Source organism: Epinephelus moara, chromosome 22 (genome assembly GCF_006386435.1).
Source record: "Epinephelus moara isolate mb chromosome 22, YSFRI_EMoa_1.0, whole genome shotgun sequence".
NCBI lineage: Eukaryota > Metazoa > Chordata > Actinopteri > Perciformes > Serranidae > Epinephelus > Epinephelus moara.
Window position 1 is genome coordinate 28,461,247 of NC_065527.1, and position 17,362 is coordinate 28,478,608.

Genomic DNA, 17,362 nt, shown 5'->3' on the forward strand with positions numbered 1-17,362 from the left:
ATTTTCAATTTTATGTTGTGACAATGCTGTGGTTAATGTGTGATTAGGTTTAGACAATTAGTTAGGGTTAAACAAAACAGTCTGGCCATCACAAACACAGTCCAAAATTTTCCAAAATCTCATTAGTGATGGCCAAATGAAGCCTCATGAAGCATTTTCTTTATTTTATGAGCCCACTAGATGGCGCTCTTGGTTTAAAGAGAGAAACTCAAAGAATGGCAATTCAGTGTGCTTTCAACTTTTTGTTGAAGAAAAAGCGCCATCTAGTGGGCTCATAAAATCAAGAAAATGCTTCATGAGGCTTCATTTGGCCATCACTACATCTCATTACCCAGTACCCAGTTGTTTTTTTTTTTTTTTTGTTGCTACAAGCATTGACATTGGAAATGTCCTGATGTCTTGTTAGAAAATACCTGGTTTGGTTGCCAAAATCACAACATGAAATGTCCTGATGTCTTAAATAAGAAAATACCCTTTCTTTTTGGCCACAAACACAGCTGGAAATGTCCTACTGCCTAAAAGATATCTGATTTGGTCACCACAAAAACGGCAGCAAATGTCCCAACTTCTTTTTAAAATATACAATTTAGTTGCTACAAACAAGGCTGGAAAATGTCTCAGCGTCTCTGTTAAATTACCTGATTTTGCTGTCACACTCAGAGCTGGAAATTTCCCAACATCTCATTAAAAAATATCCATTCTGGTAGCCACAAATATATCTGGAAAAGACATAAAAAAATAAAGGGTTTGGTCGTCACAACACCGCTGGAAATGTCCCAAAATCTCATTAAAAAACTAGGCCATACCCATTGAGTGCACAGTTGCCCATGTACAGTTTCACATGGTGTGTGTTTGGGATATAGGTCATAGGAAATTGCAGATTAAATAGTCAACTGAACCCATTAAGGAGAGCAATGTATTCAGACAGAGTTTTTGTGAATTTGATAGTACGATTGCTTTACTGAAAGTACAGTAGTACCATTGCCAATAGTGGGATAGTTAGTGGGCTAAAACTGTACATTAGTAGTTGAGGTAGCACGCTGAAAGGCAGATAGTTAAAGTCATTGCCTTATAGAAGCTCAGTTTTAGTAAGTTTTCCAACTTTTGCCAAGTGGGAACTTTAGATATTGGTCCCTAGATTATGTTCACCGAGTTTCATGCAGATCGGTCAAACTTCCAAGGAAGAGATCGATTTGAAGTGTTTTTCAAAAAATTCAAAATGGCGGAAAATCTATCAAATCGGAAGTTATGGGTTCTTGGGGCAAATTTATTCCTCATGAGGAGAGGCATCTCTGTGCAAAGTTTCATGTCTCTACGACGTACGGGGCATGAGATATGCCCATTCAAAGTTTGCAATTTCAATCGGTTGCTATAGCGCCCCCCTTTGGCCAATTTGTGCCAAATTTCACATGGATTGACCACGTCAGTGAGTAGAAAAACGTGGAACAGACACATCCACAGACAGACAGAGTTTTCGTCATTATATAGTAAGATACCCAATTTGTTCACAACAAATATGTCTGGAAATGTCACAGTGATTCATTTCAAAATACCGGGATTTGTTGTCAGAAACATGGCTGGAAATTTCCCAGTGCTATTGGTAGCCACAAACACAGCTAAAAAAGTCACGTCTAAATATGGTTGCTACAAACACTGCTGGAACTCTCACAAAGTTAAAAAATACCAGGTTTGGTTGCACAAATATGACTGGAAATACCCTGTTGTCTCATTGAGACACAGCTGGAGGTTGTCACTGGTCTTGAGCACTGGCCTGCTTGGCAGCCTTCTTGCCTTGTTCTCATACCAACCACAATCCCCTCCTTCTCATCAGAAACCCAGCTCATATACTGATACTCATAATCTGAACTACTCCACTTTTGAAATGTGGATTTGATACGTATTAAATGTACAAATGTTACATATTGGCGCTTTGCAGAAACGTACAATACCAAAATCTAATTCTGGCAGTTGGGCTGCCCTTTTACAATCAATCAGGAGTTCTTTCATCCCGTAGATGTATGTGACCTCCTTGTCCTCCCCACTCCTTCTGCTGTTGTCTCTCTCCTTCATTCTTTATTTACTGCCTCTGTCCTTCCTTTAATCATCCCCTCCTGCATGACTCTCCTCGTCTCTTCATCTTGTCTCCCATTCTTCCCATCTTTAAATATCCATCTATTTTCCTGCCAGTTGGCACGAGCCTCTCACTGCTGACAGAGGGACATATTGCCTTCTCAACAGAAAAAAACGACCCCCCCCTTCCCCAATTGCTAGCAAGCTAACCTGGGAACGCCATCTGTGGAGCCACGCCCGGCACCATGGGACGTGTAGTTTCATGGTGCTCAGCAGTTGCTTTGCCCTGCTTCATATTGACCCGCCGTTTGGTGCAGAGTCTTTCATCTCTGTTTCATCTGATTTCCCTTTTTTCTTTATTTCTTCGCCACTCCTTCATTTGGGAGCCAAGGTTTTAATTCTCTGTGGGTGCCTGTTATAGCAAGTTTCCTAGAAGTCAGAAGACTACTTAAATAGTGATTGATATTTGTGTCAGAGTTTTTGTTGTAGGAAAACAGATCACAAAAAAAAAAGTTTTTGTGAAAGACTTAAAAAAAAAATTGCCTTTGGTTAATTAATTTTATATATTTATTTATTTACTGACTGATGAAGAGCTCAAAAACTGTATCTAATGAAAGTTGGGATGTTTGGTCAGTGTCATTTAAATGTGGTCAAACATTACCTAAAGACAAAGAATATGATCTGATTAAAATATGTCTCAATCCAGGTTGTTGCACATTGATTTGATTTCATTTTGTAGGGAAAAGCTTGTTCAAGTAGGATTATGTCACTCAAAATAAGTTTTGGAGAGGTAAAGTTTATTCTGTGGTCTTGTTTTGTCATAATAACTCCCACTTTTTTTAATGTGTCACAATTGTTTGTATCCCATATTAATCCTTTATTATTGCTCCATTTTTACCCTCCGACAGGGCTAAACCTGTGCCTTTATTCATTAAGTGAGACTCACAGTTACTAACACAATAATCACTAATAAAGGGGCTTGTTGATAATAGATAAAACCATCTCTCACACTGTACCACACAATGGGCTCTTTCTTAAGTAAATGGCCTATTTCCGGAAATTAATTCATATGTACAAAGCTCCTGATTAAGGGAACTTATTAGCACTCCTACACTGACAACCCCGCTTTAATGCCTTAATTAGCAACGCACACTCATTCATTAAGTTGGACTTCATCGAGGGTGCTTCTAAGCCTCCCATAAAATTAAACAGAATTAATAATGAATCCAAATAAAAATTTAAATTGTGCCGAGGACTATTATGTCGGGCCTGTTGCTTTGTAATGAAGAAGCAAGACAGTGGATTAAATTTAACCCTCGGCGATGTTCTTTTTTACTTATAGAAACTGTGCTGAAGGGGTGCAGCTGACTGGCTAACAATGCTTCAGGTGCGTGATTATGTAAAGTCGCTCAGCGTGCTGTTGTATAGTTGGTTAACAGAGAAAACTAATGTTCAGATGTTGATACATAAGAAGATGACAGGCACCAGCAAGAAGAGAGACAGATTTAATGAAATTAGCAGCAGTGAGTGTTTGTGCTGCTGAAAATAGGCACTGTCTTCTCCAAGGGGACTCCCTAAAAACACAAAGTTGAGCTGGGGGATGGTGGCGTACGCCCTGCATCACACAAAGTGTCGTGAGCCTTGTGCACGTTCTTGTTGGCTCACACTGGATCGTCTCATCGCTTCTTGGATAAAGTAGCAAAACCGCAACCTAAAGAGTTGTTGATTAACCTTATCTTTGCCTTAACTCCAGAATTAAACCCTTAACAGTTGCAACAAGACTTCCCTGCAGATTTTCAATTGACATTTACCTGACTGCTGATGGATTCTCAAACTGACCATCACAATGTTATACTGGGAAATATATGACATGTGAATATATGATAGACTGAAATAGTGCTAAAATACATTGACATTCAAATGAACTAAATTTTGTCCATTGGCAAATATCTACTCAGAATGAGGTTTGTAATTTGATATCAGTGTAAAATGCATTAACAGATGCCCAATCAGGTATAAAATGAAGACTATTATTTTATTCAATGTATACAGGTGTAAAGCTCTATTTGGACGGGATTAGTTTAACGTGGAGACGTGGGGTAAAGTAATTATTACCAGGCATTTTAGTCCCGTCCAAATGCGCCATGTCTGTAATCTTTACGGATAATGTCAGTAAAAATTACGGCGACTTTTACCTTCTGTAAAACGGTCCGGAGAAAATACCTCGGGTAATATTAATCCCGTGCGAACGCGATCCTTGATCCTTGAATGTAAAAATGTATGTAAATATTTCATCATGTCCTGTTTACAACCATTTTTCCGCGTTTAAAACTAGTTTTACACATTGTTTCGATGAGGGAGGCGCTTGAAGAAGCATTCGGTGTTGTCGGCAGTCGTGATAGTGGATATTCTTCTAATGATCACATAGCCCTACGTGGGAGACCAATCAAAAAGGTCGAGAAGGAAGCACTTTTCAGAGCCACGAGACTTCTGGTTATGTTAGGTAGGCCTAATATAAATCCATATTGCTAATCGTTGTGTGCACACAATCCTGATCATGGACAATATTTCATATTGGGATAATCATTAATTATTATTATCCTTCAGCTGATGCTTACAGGAAGCAACGTAGCACGCACATGTTGACAGGGAGGTGACGCTAGGGTGCAAACAGAGTTACCACTCCCATCTCTGGTAGAATTACGGAGATTTCTTGTTCCGTGCGAATCGGACATTTATATTACAGACATCCTGTGGTAAACTGACATCAGTGCATATCCCTAGTGAAAAATGATTCCCGTCCAAATAGCACTTAAGACAAAATATACAAATTAAAGGACAACATAATTGGTATATTCTCTATGCCCTCATCCTTGTAGCGTGTATTAGTCTGTCTATTTTTTTTTTTCACATTTTTCAAGCTATACAAATAAACTTAGTCAGAACCTTGCCACTCTGTTTAACTCTTTACTTTCATCAAACTGAAATCATTCAGGATTTTTGTCCTGCATTCATTCACGCAGGTTATCAAATAAAGTAGGAACATGCACTGAGGCTGAGGTGGTCACTGAGCTCGCCAAGGCATGCACTGCTATGTCCTGTAAAACCACAACCGCCCTGGTCAAATCCCGTGTTTTTCCTCTCCAAGACATTGCATCGCAGCTGACCCTGACCTCTGACCTCCAATTCCATCATGACAGGAAAATGTCCTGTGTAAATGTGAGTGTAAATGTAAGGTGTGCATTGAAAAGTGTGATGTTTTTTAAAATTTGGAAAAACAACACTGACAGTTGGCAGAAGATAGGATGCTAACAGCAGTCTCCTGTATTAAAGTCGGCAGCTTTGTTGACCGATCTCTCCTTCCCAGTGTCCTTCCTGAGAGGTTTTGTGGTGCCATAACAACATCATGCTGCTCCCTCCGTTTCTTTACAAAGTCAACAGTCAGTATTCACACAGCTACAAGAGCTCCTTCTCAGGTGAAGGTAAACAGGTCTTTTAACTCTTTGAACAAACAAGGGCTGTCTCAAAGAAAATGGGTCAAGGAAACATCAACAGGAGACATTTTAACCGCCGATGCATTCCTTCTTCAAAATCTAAAACGGTGATCACCATTTTGCCTTTCCAGTTTTGAACACAAACAAACTAATGGGCAAAGCGCAATAAAAAGCCGAAGAGGAGCACATGTCTGACGGTGGTAGAGAGAAAGAGAGAGAAAAATGAAATGACTGACAGAGAGAGTGTATTTTAACAGCAGTAGTGAGGATTTCAGCACCACAGTGGTGAACAGCTCCCCAGCCTGCCGATCACTACTGAACTCTCCTCCGAATGTTTCTCCATTTGTGTTTCAGTCTATGGTTTCTACAGAGAAGACGACAGATTCAAAACATCTGGCAGATTTAGCCTTGCGTTTTCAGTTTATTTAACCTTTCTTCATACCTTACTTCCTTCCTTTTCTACCTTGCTTCCTATCCATACTCCTTCTTAATTTCTTCCTCCTTACACCCCCTTACCTTCCTTCAGAGCTCTCCTCCAATTTTCTGACTTTCCCTCCTAATACGTTCATGTCCTCCCTCCTTCCTTCCCCCCTACTCCTGTCAACCCTCTCTCCCTCCTTCCTTTCAATCCTCAACTCATTGCTCCTCCTCTTACTTTTCCAACTCCCCTTTTCCTCCATCCATCATCTTCTCTCCTCTCACCTCTTTTCATCCTTTTCCACTCCCTCATTTCTCTCCTCCTCTCTTCTCCTGAATTCTTCCTCGCAAGCATACACCTGCTCTCCTCATCCTCCACTTTCTTCCTCCACCTTCCCTCACTCCTTCTTCCCCACATCATTACCTGTGAGTGTTTGTTCCTAAGCACCGCTGCTCCATTCATCTGTAATTCATTACATCGCCTCTGCTCCTGGATTCTCCCAGCGCACACACTGAGTTAGTTAGCGGCTGATGCGACCTGGGAATTGTGGTTATATTCTCAAGGCTTAAACTACAAAGAGAACCTCATCCCAGCCCATTTGTTGTCAGCTATCTCAGCAAACACAGGCCTAGTTTAGTGTGTGTGTGTGTGTGTGTGTGTGTGTGTAGCTCTCTAAAATACTTGGTGCGCTGACCCATCACAACAGTTCTTGTCCTCCAAACCCACATTTTCTTCAGGCCTCTGTATTTCTGTAATTTTACTGCCACAATACAAGAAAACATTTACAGAGCATTAACATGATTATATTGTAACATTGTAACATATTGATCAACATGTGTGAACAATTAACATGGTTTGCCATTATGTACAAAGGCTTGAGGCCAAATAAAATTGTAACATAAACTGAGAGACAGCCAACTAGAAAGCTTACACAAAAGAGTACTCCAGGTATGACGTTTTTCTATTGGCCAACATGGAAGTTAGCATTGCCTAGGTTCCCGTGTCAAAAAGCCAATCGGATTTTTCCATTGAATTTTCGATTATTGCAGAAAAAAAGCTCTGCAGAAAACAAACATTTAATATATTTACAAATTTTGTTTATCAAGATAATCTTCACAAATGATGACCACTTGTATGATTTTTGAAGCCTGAATGCAATTGCCAGAAGCAAAAAAGCTAACTGTAGACAAACTACACCACAGTAGCATGATCTTTGAATCTCTGTGAGCTCCTGTTCCATTTTCTTAGCTTAGCAGAGTAGCAGTAACTGCCATTTCAGCTTGTGACACTAGAATAGTAGTGATTTTAGTCCTTAGTAGTCCTTTAATCATCAGGGATCTCTAACGTTTTTTGGTTGAAGGATCCCTTAACTGAAAGACGGAGCTGGGACCCCCAGTCTCATTTACACTTGCCTGTAGCTGCTAAGTCAGCAGCAGTTGCAGCATGGTTAGGTGAGATAGCCTCACCCTCTGCACTTGGAGCGATAGTTAGCGAGGTGTGGCACTTGATATAAAACTACAGATTACTGGCCAGCATATCTCAATAGTACATAAGTGTTGGCTAAGTAGTTCACCTCACCGTTATGGATAAGTCCCGCACAGTGATTAAGCATGAGCCAGCTCACACAAATATATATATATATTAGTGGTGGGACACGATTAATCTAATCAGTTAGAGGCTTTGTAATGAATTAATCGCATTTTTATCAAGCTGGGTCAGACAACACTATTTGTAGCCCCTTATCCTGTACCACCGAAAGTGGTCTACAGTCCCCTGCAATCCATTTCGCCAGAGAGTTTGTCAATTTGTCAGACGTAGACTTACTTATTTTGGCTCTAAACCCCCTCATCTGGTCTATTGTGGGCCTGTACCAGGACTGCTGTAGCTAACGTTAGCTCTGGTGTCTGCGCTCGCAGCAACATGTTTTGCATTGAGGTGATACTGTAGGCTTGAAGTGCTGCGGTGATAAGAAAAGTCTTTGTTGCACAATTTGCACACAGCCATGCTCTTATCCAAGCTGCCATCAAGCCAAGCAGTGCGGTCTCGTCTTCCATGACTGTTCACCAAACTTTCTTGTGCGCTGATGTCACTCAATGCATCCTGTGCATCTTCTTTGCGGCTGGCAAATGAACTTTAGGTGCATTACCGCCACCTACTGGGCTGGAGTGTGTGCATCAGTGTTACCGGTGTGCCAGAAATTAGGGAACTGAGAAAGCTGCGATAAAATGCGTTATCTTTTTAACGCGTATTATTTTTTCTGTAATTAATTAATCGAAATTAACGCCTTAAAGTCCAAGCCCTAATATATATAGATAGATAGATGTATATATACAATATATATTGTGAGAGAGGGAGAGAGAGAGAGAGAGAGAGAGAGAGAGAGGGAGAGAGAGAGAGAAAGCAGCTTTCTTAAAGGGGCTCCATGTGAAATTCAGATCTATGACTTGTCTGCACACAGTTCTCAACAAGGCGGGGGCTTAAGTGGCAGCTAGCAGATAACAGTGCTTACTCTGGCAATGGTACTGACAGAGCTAACAGTGTTAACCATGTAAGGGTGGGCTCCAGTTCAACTAGTTGTTTGTTGGTGCATTTTCTCCTTACATTCTCTTAGAATGTATTTGTTGTGTACTTTACACTCTGGTTGGAGTATGGATAATATTCATAGAAAGTTTGTGGTATCTGTAGGTATTACAGTACGTAGGTTATATTGGGATTGATTTCTTTAAAAGAAAGCAGCATTAAAAGGCATAAAATGAAGACATTACAACCTGTTTGTGGTCCAAAGTTTGTCTGTAATTACTGCTGTTTGCCTTTTGTAAGATAGCACAGTTTCATTTCAGAAAAGTAGAAATGTAACAATTCAACCAAAACAACCACTCTTATCTGTAGTGCCCTGCCATAAGTCTACACTGTGTATGTTTTAGTGAAGAGAATGTGAAACAGCGTGAATTAAGCAATCTTAGAGCCCACAGGGTGAGACAGTTTTCTGAGTCCTGCAGGTATTCAGCTGTGTCTCCTCCGTTCTAAGTGGAGGATGGATTTGTGTGTTTTGACTCAGCAGCTCTGAGCGTCTGTCTGCCTCTCATGTTGAGCCTGACATTTCCAGCACTAAGACTGATGCTTATTTACACAAGCCAAGCACAAATCACCTTTGTCTTATTCAGAGGATGTGACTTTCCAAGGTGCTGACGTCTCGCAAAGTGTCGGACGTCTTTCGGTGACGTCTCTATGTTTGACTCTGCAGACAGGATACAAGTCACGGCACGCTCTTCCCTCTTTCTGCACTTTTACAGCACGCCAACTCCTGAAACTTTCCATGCCCTGCTGCAGTTTTGATATATTTTGAGGACTGTCTTGAGTTGTAGGCCCTGCTTTAAAATTCATGTTACCTGAAAAAGTTGCACGGTCCAGCTCCCACACACACACACACACACACACACACACCCTTCTTATGACTTTTAAATATTTATTACTCATCTGCAAGCAAGTATTGAGACTCTTACATGGTCTTTGGTCAAGGTCATACCATACCTCAACTATTATTTAGATCTTAAAGTCAAAGATGAGATTTCCACTACTTTCTAAATGTGATTTCTTTGCCTGTATTGTCACATGTGAACACATGGGTATTCACATGCACACCACCACATACCTGACGTGTCCTCCATTATCCCTGCCAGGGGTTTTGATCAGCAGGGTTCACCTGAGGCAAGGGGTGTTTTACCATATCAAATATTTGTAACGCGTGACTCACGTCTGAGTGTGCGAATGCTCTCTGACACCGCTGAATCTGCTCTGCAGCGTCTCGCTTGAGTGATGAGGTCACTCCTCACCCTCTTCCTGCCTGACAGCGTCTTTCTTTTTGCTTCTTATCTGTTCACTTCTGATCTTGTCTGCTGAGTTCATTTTGTTCTCGGCTGTTCTCTTATCGTCTCGGCTACGCTCTTTCTCAGCCATATAAACAACATTTTAAAAGTCACTGAACCTCCTTCAACATCGTGTTTCAAATGTCAGTTATTCGTAGTGAGCATAAAGAATTGCTTTCAGTGAATATCTTTTTTATACAGGCAACCATCCTCCTGTATGCATGTTGTATATCTCTGCTTTACTAGGGTTAATTAATACATAGAAATGTATGTTTCTGTGCAAAAAAGTGAGTTGGTCTTAATTGTTAATGTATTGTAAACAGCATGTGCCCTAAAATGACCTGTAGCCCTCGAGCTGCTGGAGCCTCTCTGACTCTTCTCACACTTCTCTTTATTTCAAGCCAACAAATTAACCTGTGTGCTCTCTCTGGAGGTTTTTACATTTTAGAATTAATACAAATAATAAGTTTTAGGACAGTCTTTAAAATGCTGTTTATCTTTTTAAAACTGTTTTAAATACTGGTTCCCAACCTTTGGGTCACCAAAGCCTCACAGGGTGGTCGTGAGCAAAGATTTATAATAATAACTAGATACTGGATGCCAATATGGCGCCTGTTCATTCTAATGGATTTGCTCACGAGGCGCACACATCAAAAAAAGTTTTTAGCTTTCAGATTTACTTCTGCAGTCTGCCGCCCGCTGAATATGCGCAGTAGTGTTTTTTCTGCTGATCCCGCCCCTGAGTTCCTGCTCGCTTATAGACTTTACATCGTGATGACATCACAAATTGTAACTGACTTGTTTGCAGTTTTAGGTGTCCTGTCAGCAGTACATGTCTTTTACAATGGTGGCCTGGGGAAAATGTTTTTTGGGCTGCAGGAGATTTGCTGCAATACCACAAGTGACCACTAAAAATAAATTGTCTCACTTAGAAGTTGTCGAAAACTGGCAGTTGGTCAGTGATTAGATTTTTAGATTCTGATGAAAATAGCCATCCTTTCACGTCTGTATGATACACGACCGGTTGCTGTTATTCTTTTCCACCTCCTGGTGGCGTCAGGAGGGAATGCAGGGGGACAGCAGGTAAAGGTGGCGGAAGTCCAAGTAGGGCAGGTGAAAGGGGTGGTGGATGGGTCCAACAACCACCGACTTTCACCCGGGAAGCCGGTGTTCGTGCCCAAGTGATTGTAAAGCCAAACTTTGCAAAACATAAAACCGTACCACATGCATTTGTTGTTAATCTTAGTTTAGATTATCATACAAGATATGAGCTTCTCATGAAATCTCACAGGATAAAGGCCTGAACACCATCTATATTCAGAGTCTTAACACTGAATTTGTGAAGAAAAAAAGAAGAAGATTCATATTCAGAATGTTTGTTAAAAAAAATAATAATAAAAGAAGTTAAAAAAAATATCAGGAAAACTGATCTCTGATGTAATATTTAAGATAAATAATGTGCTCAAAATCCATCCGGAGCTCATTTCACACAAACTTCCTGCAGTTGTTGTATCCACTATTTGGGTTAATTGTACAGTTTATCATTAGTTCTGTACTGTACTGTTAAATGCTGAATATAATCTCAAATATCTATAAAATATATTACTTAGTCAGGGGTCGTCATATTCTCTATAGAATACGATTGACTTAATTTGCAACTAAAGTTAGATGATGATAGACAATAAAAAATATTTGCTGCCCAGAAATTAGAAGATAAAACATTTTGAAAGAAAGCAATGTTAGAGAGGGGTTTCTGCAAACTACGGGTACTTGTGCAGATATTTTATAATGGATATGCTGAACTTTTTATTTCTTTGTTTCAACAACACTGTGATTAGCATTTGGTTAGATTGAAGTACAAAAACCAAGTTAGGACAGATCATGTTTTGGCTTGAATTACCTGCTCTTGGTGGCACAGTCCATGCTGGAAACACACTGATGTCTCAGTAGAAAACCAATTCATTTCTGTGGCACTATCCCCTTGTGGAAAAACAGCAAAGGGTTGCAACAAAACAATCATATTTGGTGGCCAAAAAGCTGCTGGAAACAGCAATGACTCACTAAAACACACCAGGTTTGGCTGTTTGTTGGTCTCAAACAGTGGTCTGCAGCTTGGCACGCGTCTCAACTAGGTGTCATGACATCTACCATCCCCTCCACCTCCCAATGAAAGTCAACTTATACTTTTTGAAACAATGCAACATATTTGTTGTTTGCAGAAACATATAATGCCAACATTTTTTTCTGGGGACTGAACTCAAGAGTTAGGGTATCTTAAGATTTCATTTAGAAGCATCTACAGATTTAGAGACAGAAAATCACATAAAACATCCCCTAAATAAAAACCCAAAAGACATCTCTTCATCACTTCAATCTCATCATCAAAACAATCAGCTATAAATTTAATTAGAAATGTTCAGCTTCTTTAGTACATTCAAGGGGCATAGATATAGACAGTGCAGGCAGTTCAGTTGCACCCGGGCCCTTGGGGTGGGGGCCCTTGTGAATGATTTAGATGGCCACCGCTGAACTACACCTGTGTTTATAAAAAAAAAAAACGTTCATTAAAAAAATGGTGCCAAATGCAAACCCAAGTCTGTCATGATCTTTGCAGTATACAGGTATGCAATGATGACTGTTGGGTAACCTGTATGTTGATGGTGCCTATTGTCAAGTCTCTATTTGATCTATCATTTTTCGAGGCGCTATGATCTGGCAGCTAGTTTAGGCAGAAAAATCTGTCGAGACTGACAAGCTGAGCACATCTGTAAGTCCATTAAGCTGTGATGCATTTTTAAACAGAGAAGTAGGAATGCACAGTAATATCGGCACGTCTTCGCTATCGGCAGATATCGGGTTTGAAATGAACTATTAGAATCGGCCGACATGCTTTTTCTTATTTTGCACAATGAATGAAGATTACATACATTGATAAGCAATCTGTGTCATGTCTCCATCTGCAAATGTGCCATCATTTTAAGAGTATGCATGCGTGATATGATGTTAATTCCACTACAGGAGACTTGATGATTACTAACAGCGTGCATTGGCGCCTGCCTTAACTCCTTTACACAGTACATTATTAGGCATGTGTTGGTTGGCGTCTTCAATAATAACATGAAACACTGCATGAGGCAAGCAAAGACTATGGAATCACAGTTCAGTTTAGGCATTGAAAATGGTGTTAATAACATAGTGATATATTTTGACACCCCAGTTTTTTGGCGCATGTGTTGCCAGAAGTACAGCTTGTACATTAAAAGCTCAAAATGTACACGTGTCAGTATTTCTTGTTTACTCACAGCACTGCAGACACTTAGTACTTTATAAATGCACACTGAGCCCACGGCATGTTTTACTGAACTTTATTAACACGGTTCAACTTCAGCTTTAATTAATAGTTTGCACTGTGGCTGCAGGTGATTTCAGCTGCATGTGGTTTGGCTGTGAGTAAACTGTATACAGGCTCATAGCAGAGACAGGCAGGTTATTTGACCGTAAAATATTTTCTGTTGAAATGAAAATAGTTGGACGTGACAGATAATAATCAGTCCACCCTGTGTCTGACCACAGCATAGCAGCATTTTGGGTCTGTGTTTTTGTTAGCAGTCCATGATATTTCACGCCTGCTTCACTTACAGACACCACAGCATGGTGAAAGTGACCTCCATTTTGACTGGATGGATGAGGCGCTGTGTGAGCGAGGTTGTGTGTGTGTATGTGTGTGTGTGTGTGTGCGTGTGCGTGTGCGTGTGTGTGTGTGTGAGAGAGAGAGAGAGATTGGGGATGTTTCTCAGTGTGTCAACAGCTGAAATGATGCATGGCAGAGGCAGTGTTTCTGCCACCTAGTGAGTGTCAAACTGCACTGCATGTTACCTGGAAGCCTGACAGACTGGTCGGCCTGCTGGAGACCAGCAGGGGCTCATTAGATGATCACTAGGGACACCCACCGGGACTGGAATCATGGCCAAAGGCATAATCTTTGTAGTTTCAAAACCTAAAACACTCCTGAAGATTTAAAACATTTTCTGACCACACCAGACTCCATTCATATTCCCTTTTCAAAGAAATGCTGTATGCCTGACATCACTGCTGGCCATTTTTCAAAGCATATCAGTATTTATCAGCATATTGATATTGAATATTAATAACATATTAATGCACTGTTTTATATACACAGTGTATTAATATGCTATATTAATAGCTATTTATTAACATATTTCTTGTTTCTGGATTATTCTCTGATTTAACTATAAACAAAAATGCTGTTTTTGTCAAAAGAGGATTGATTGATTATTTATTAATGCCTGCACCCAGAGCTTACTCTGCTTTGCATGCAGGTTTGAAATAACTCTAACTAAGGCTCCTAAAAGCAGGGACGTAGCACCAAATTCTGGCCCCTATGCAAAGGAGTTCTTTGTGTGCCCCCCTGCCCTTCCTCCCCTGATCTGTGTCTCTGTCACGCACCTTTTAAAACTTTTTTTTTCAAAGTCAGTTTGCTCTCTTTCCCTTTCATTTCTTTCTCTTGTATTTTTTGGAATCCCAATTTCAGTTGATGCTCCAGCAGTATAGGCAGTAACTCACTCAGTTCTAGTCACGTTTGCTAATCATAGTGCGGGGCGGACTTAACTATTTAAACTATGGAAACGGTGAGAGGGTCCACAGAGATCTTCCACTTCTTTTTAGTACAAAGTTTAGTCTGTCAACTGATTACTTCAGCCAATTTGAATTAAATCATTTCACCAAGTATTTCTAATTTAAAAAGACAAACACCAAACCTTTCACTCAGGCTTTTTTAGCAACCCCCCCTCCCACTGGGGCTCTGCAGTCCCACTTTAACCCCCATTATGATGCCCCTGCCCCAAAAGAAAAGCACCTGAGTCATATTCTGTCAGTCTTGAGCCAGCAGGGTTCCCATTCAGTTAGCTGTATGTTTAAAGTAAATACTTATTATTCTTTGCCCTTTGTAGAATGTTATTTGGTGTCGGGGTCCAGCTTACTGTTTTCCAATATGTCTTATTTTATTCTTGGAAGATTTACCTCCTGCTTTTCAAATCCTCCCCTTCCTCCTCCACCTTCTTCCTCCATTATAGAAACTAAATATTGTTTGTCCATTCTGAAGTTGGTTTGAATATTTTTCTGTGTTTTTCTCTAGATTCACCCTGCTCACTGATAATGATACATTTGATCATGTTTGGTCTTCCTCCTTTACTTCTTGCGTTAGGGCATGCTTTCCCTGCCTTCATTAAAAGTAGTGGCATTTCATTTAACTTAGTGGAAGGTCGTAACATGGGCCAAAAAGAAACCATATCATTTTGGAGCCAATCCGAATCATTAGGCAGATACATGAATTATTTTTCACTTTTGTTAGCATTGTGAGTTAGGGCATTTGGCCTTAGCTGAGGTCTGTGCTTTCTGAGTGACTTGTAGTTACATTATGGTTATTGTTTTTTTGTTATTTCTGTACCTCTCATCTGGCAAAGTGAGGGGCTAAAAAATTAAGCCAACACAGTAGTAGGCCTACAAAAAATGCAGTTCCTCTAGTGGCCACTAGAGGCTGGCTCCAGAAGCCAGTTAATCCCCATAGACCCCCATGTTCACATGCACAACTTCAGCAAAAATAAACATGTTTACAGCCTGGCACGAAAAATGTTTTGGTTTCTATAGCTCATTTCCTTCTTCATGAAAACTGTACAAGGGGCGAATTATTGTATAACTCACCTGTTTACATTTTATTAGGCTTAAAGTTACACAAATTTAAGACGTGGTTGCTTTGAGTGATGTTGGATGCCACGTGTTAACAAGACGCTACCACACTGACAATGTTGGTCACATAATGTAAAGATGGTGCAACCCCAGATTCACAGAGTATAGGGGTAGCCATAGCTATCGCCATGCCAGTGTGCTTTCAGTTCTTAGAAGTTCATTTTAAGCATTGGGTTGTACTAAAAGACCCTTTAAGGAGTCGGATGGTGGAAGTATGTTTTACACTTGAGAAAACTATCCCAGTTAACCACAGCTGTATATGCACTATGCTAATCAAGCTAGCAGCTAGCATTAGGGGTAGTTTCACCCTATTGTCTGTATTCGGTCACTTCTGGCTCCAAAAGTTTAAGACTGTGACAGCCAAACTGGCAAAATTTATGCTTCAGAATGAGACTCCACAAACCAATGGGTGATGTCACAGTGGCTGCGTCCAATATTTTATAGAGTGCGGTAGGGATAACGTTTATTTGTAGGCCAACATGGAAATAAACAATGGCTTGAATCCAAATCAACAAAAAGCCAATGGGTTGTGGATGTGAATGGATTTTGGATTATTGCAGAAAATAAGCTCTGTGGCAAACACAGATTTATGATACTCACAGGTGTTGTTCAGCAAGATAATCATCACTTTTATAATCGTTGAATTATAAATGCAATTGCAAGTAACTAACTAACGTTAGGCTATAAACAAACTACACAATAATTGCATTACTTCAACATCGTCACCACAACGAGGCTGTAAAGCCCTGCTCGGCGTGGTTCAGCAAGATGTCTGATTTAGCCACATGTTAGCAACAGCCTTTTTAAAGACACCCAAAAGCTCTAAAATTCATGAGTTGAGTAATTATTGATGTATGTTTTATGTCACAGAAGTATGTAAAAATCTTTTAGGCTTGTGTTAACAACAGACATTATTTAAGGCACCTAACCAAAAATCAATAAAAAAAAGAATTATTGACTGTGAGACATGGAGATTGGGAGTGCTAAAATGCTAACTAATTTACAGGTTTTGGGACTTATTACTGCACCACTCTATACAGTCCTAAACCTCCTGTTGAATTGTGGAATTGAGCTTCCTCGTGGTTTGTTTTTCATCTGAAAACCTTTTGTTGAATTTCCAACATTTCTTAGATTCAGAGCATCATGTTTATCACAGCCTCCTCCTTCTCTACCTTGTGTCTTTTCAGTCCTGCTTTTTGTGTGATTAGAATCTGCTCTCTGTCTCTCATTTCTTTCATTTTACCGGCACCTCATGCTTTTTGCAAGCGCTTTCAATCATAGTCCCTTAATACATGAAGAAAAACACCTCGAAACCTCAGAAATGTTATGGGAAGCTGTTTAATGCTTTGATATTTTCAGCATGAAAATGGCTCAGTTCGTCCAAGGTTGTTCTCCTCTTCTCCTCTCAGTGGATCTCCTCTCCTCTCCTCTCCTCTCCTCGCCTCTCCTCTCATTTCATCTCGTCTGCTGTCCGATGCTACATACATATTTAACAGCTGGAGTCAATGAAAGTCAAGAAAGATTTAAATCAGAGGCTCCTCACTCATCTTTTCCATTCCTTTCTGATCTGCTTATGCATATTTTAAGGTTTAAAAATCAATAAATTAAATCAATCTTTGTCCTCTCCTCACCTCTTCTCTCTCACATCTCGGCTTGTTTTTTTTGTTTTTTTTATTCCATCCACTTCTTTTATCCGCTCCTTATGTTTATTCTTTTAAATCCAACACATTTATAAATGTACTCACATC

At 40.1% G+C, this 17,362-nt stretch overlaps 1 protein-coding gene across 1 annotated transcript in view; it reads left to right on the plus strand.

Moving 5' to 3' along the window:
- Positions 1-17,362, plus strand: part of LOC126383992 (voltage-dependent calcium channel gamma-7 subunit-like) — a 64,212-nt gene that overhangs the window by 10,028 nt on the left and 36,822 nt on the right. The gene's annotated exons all lie outside the window — the stretch shown is intronic.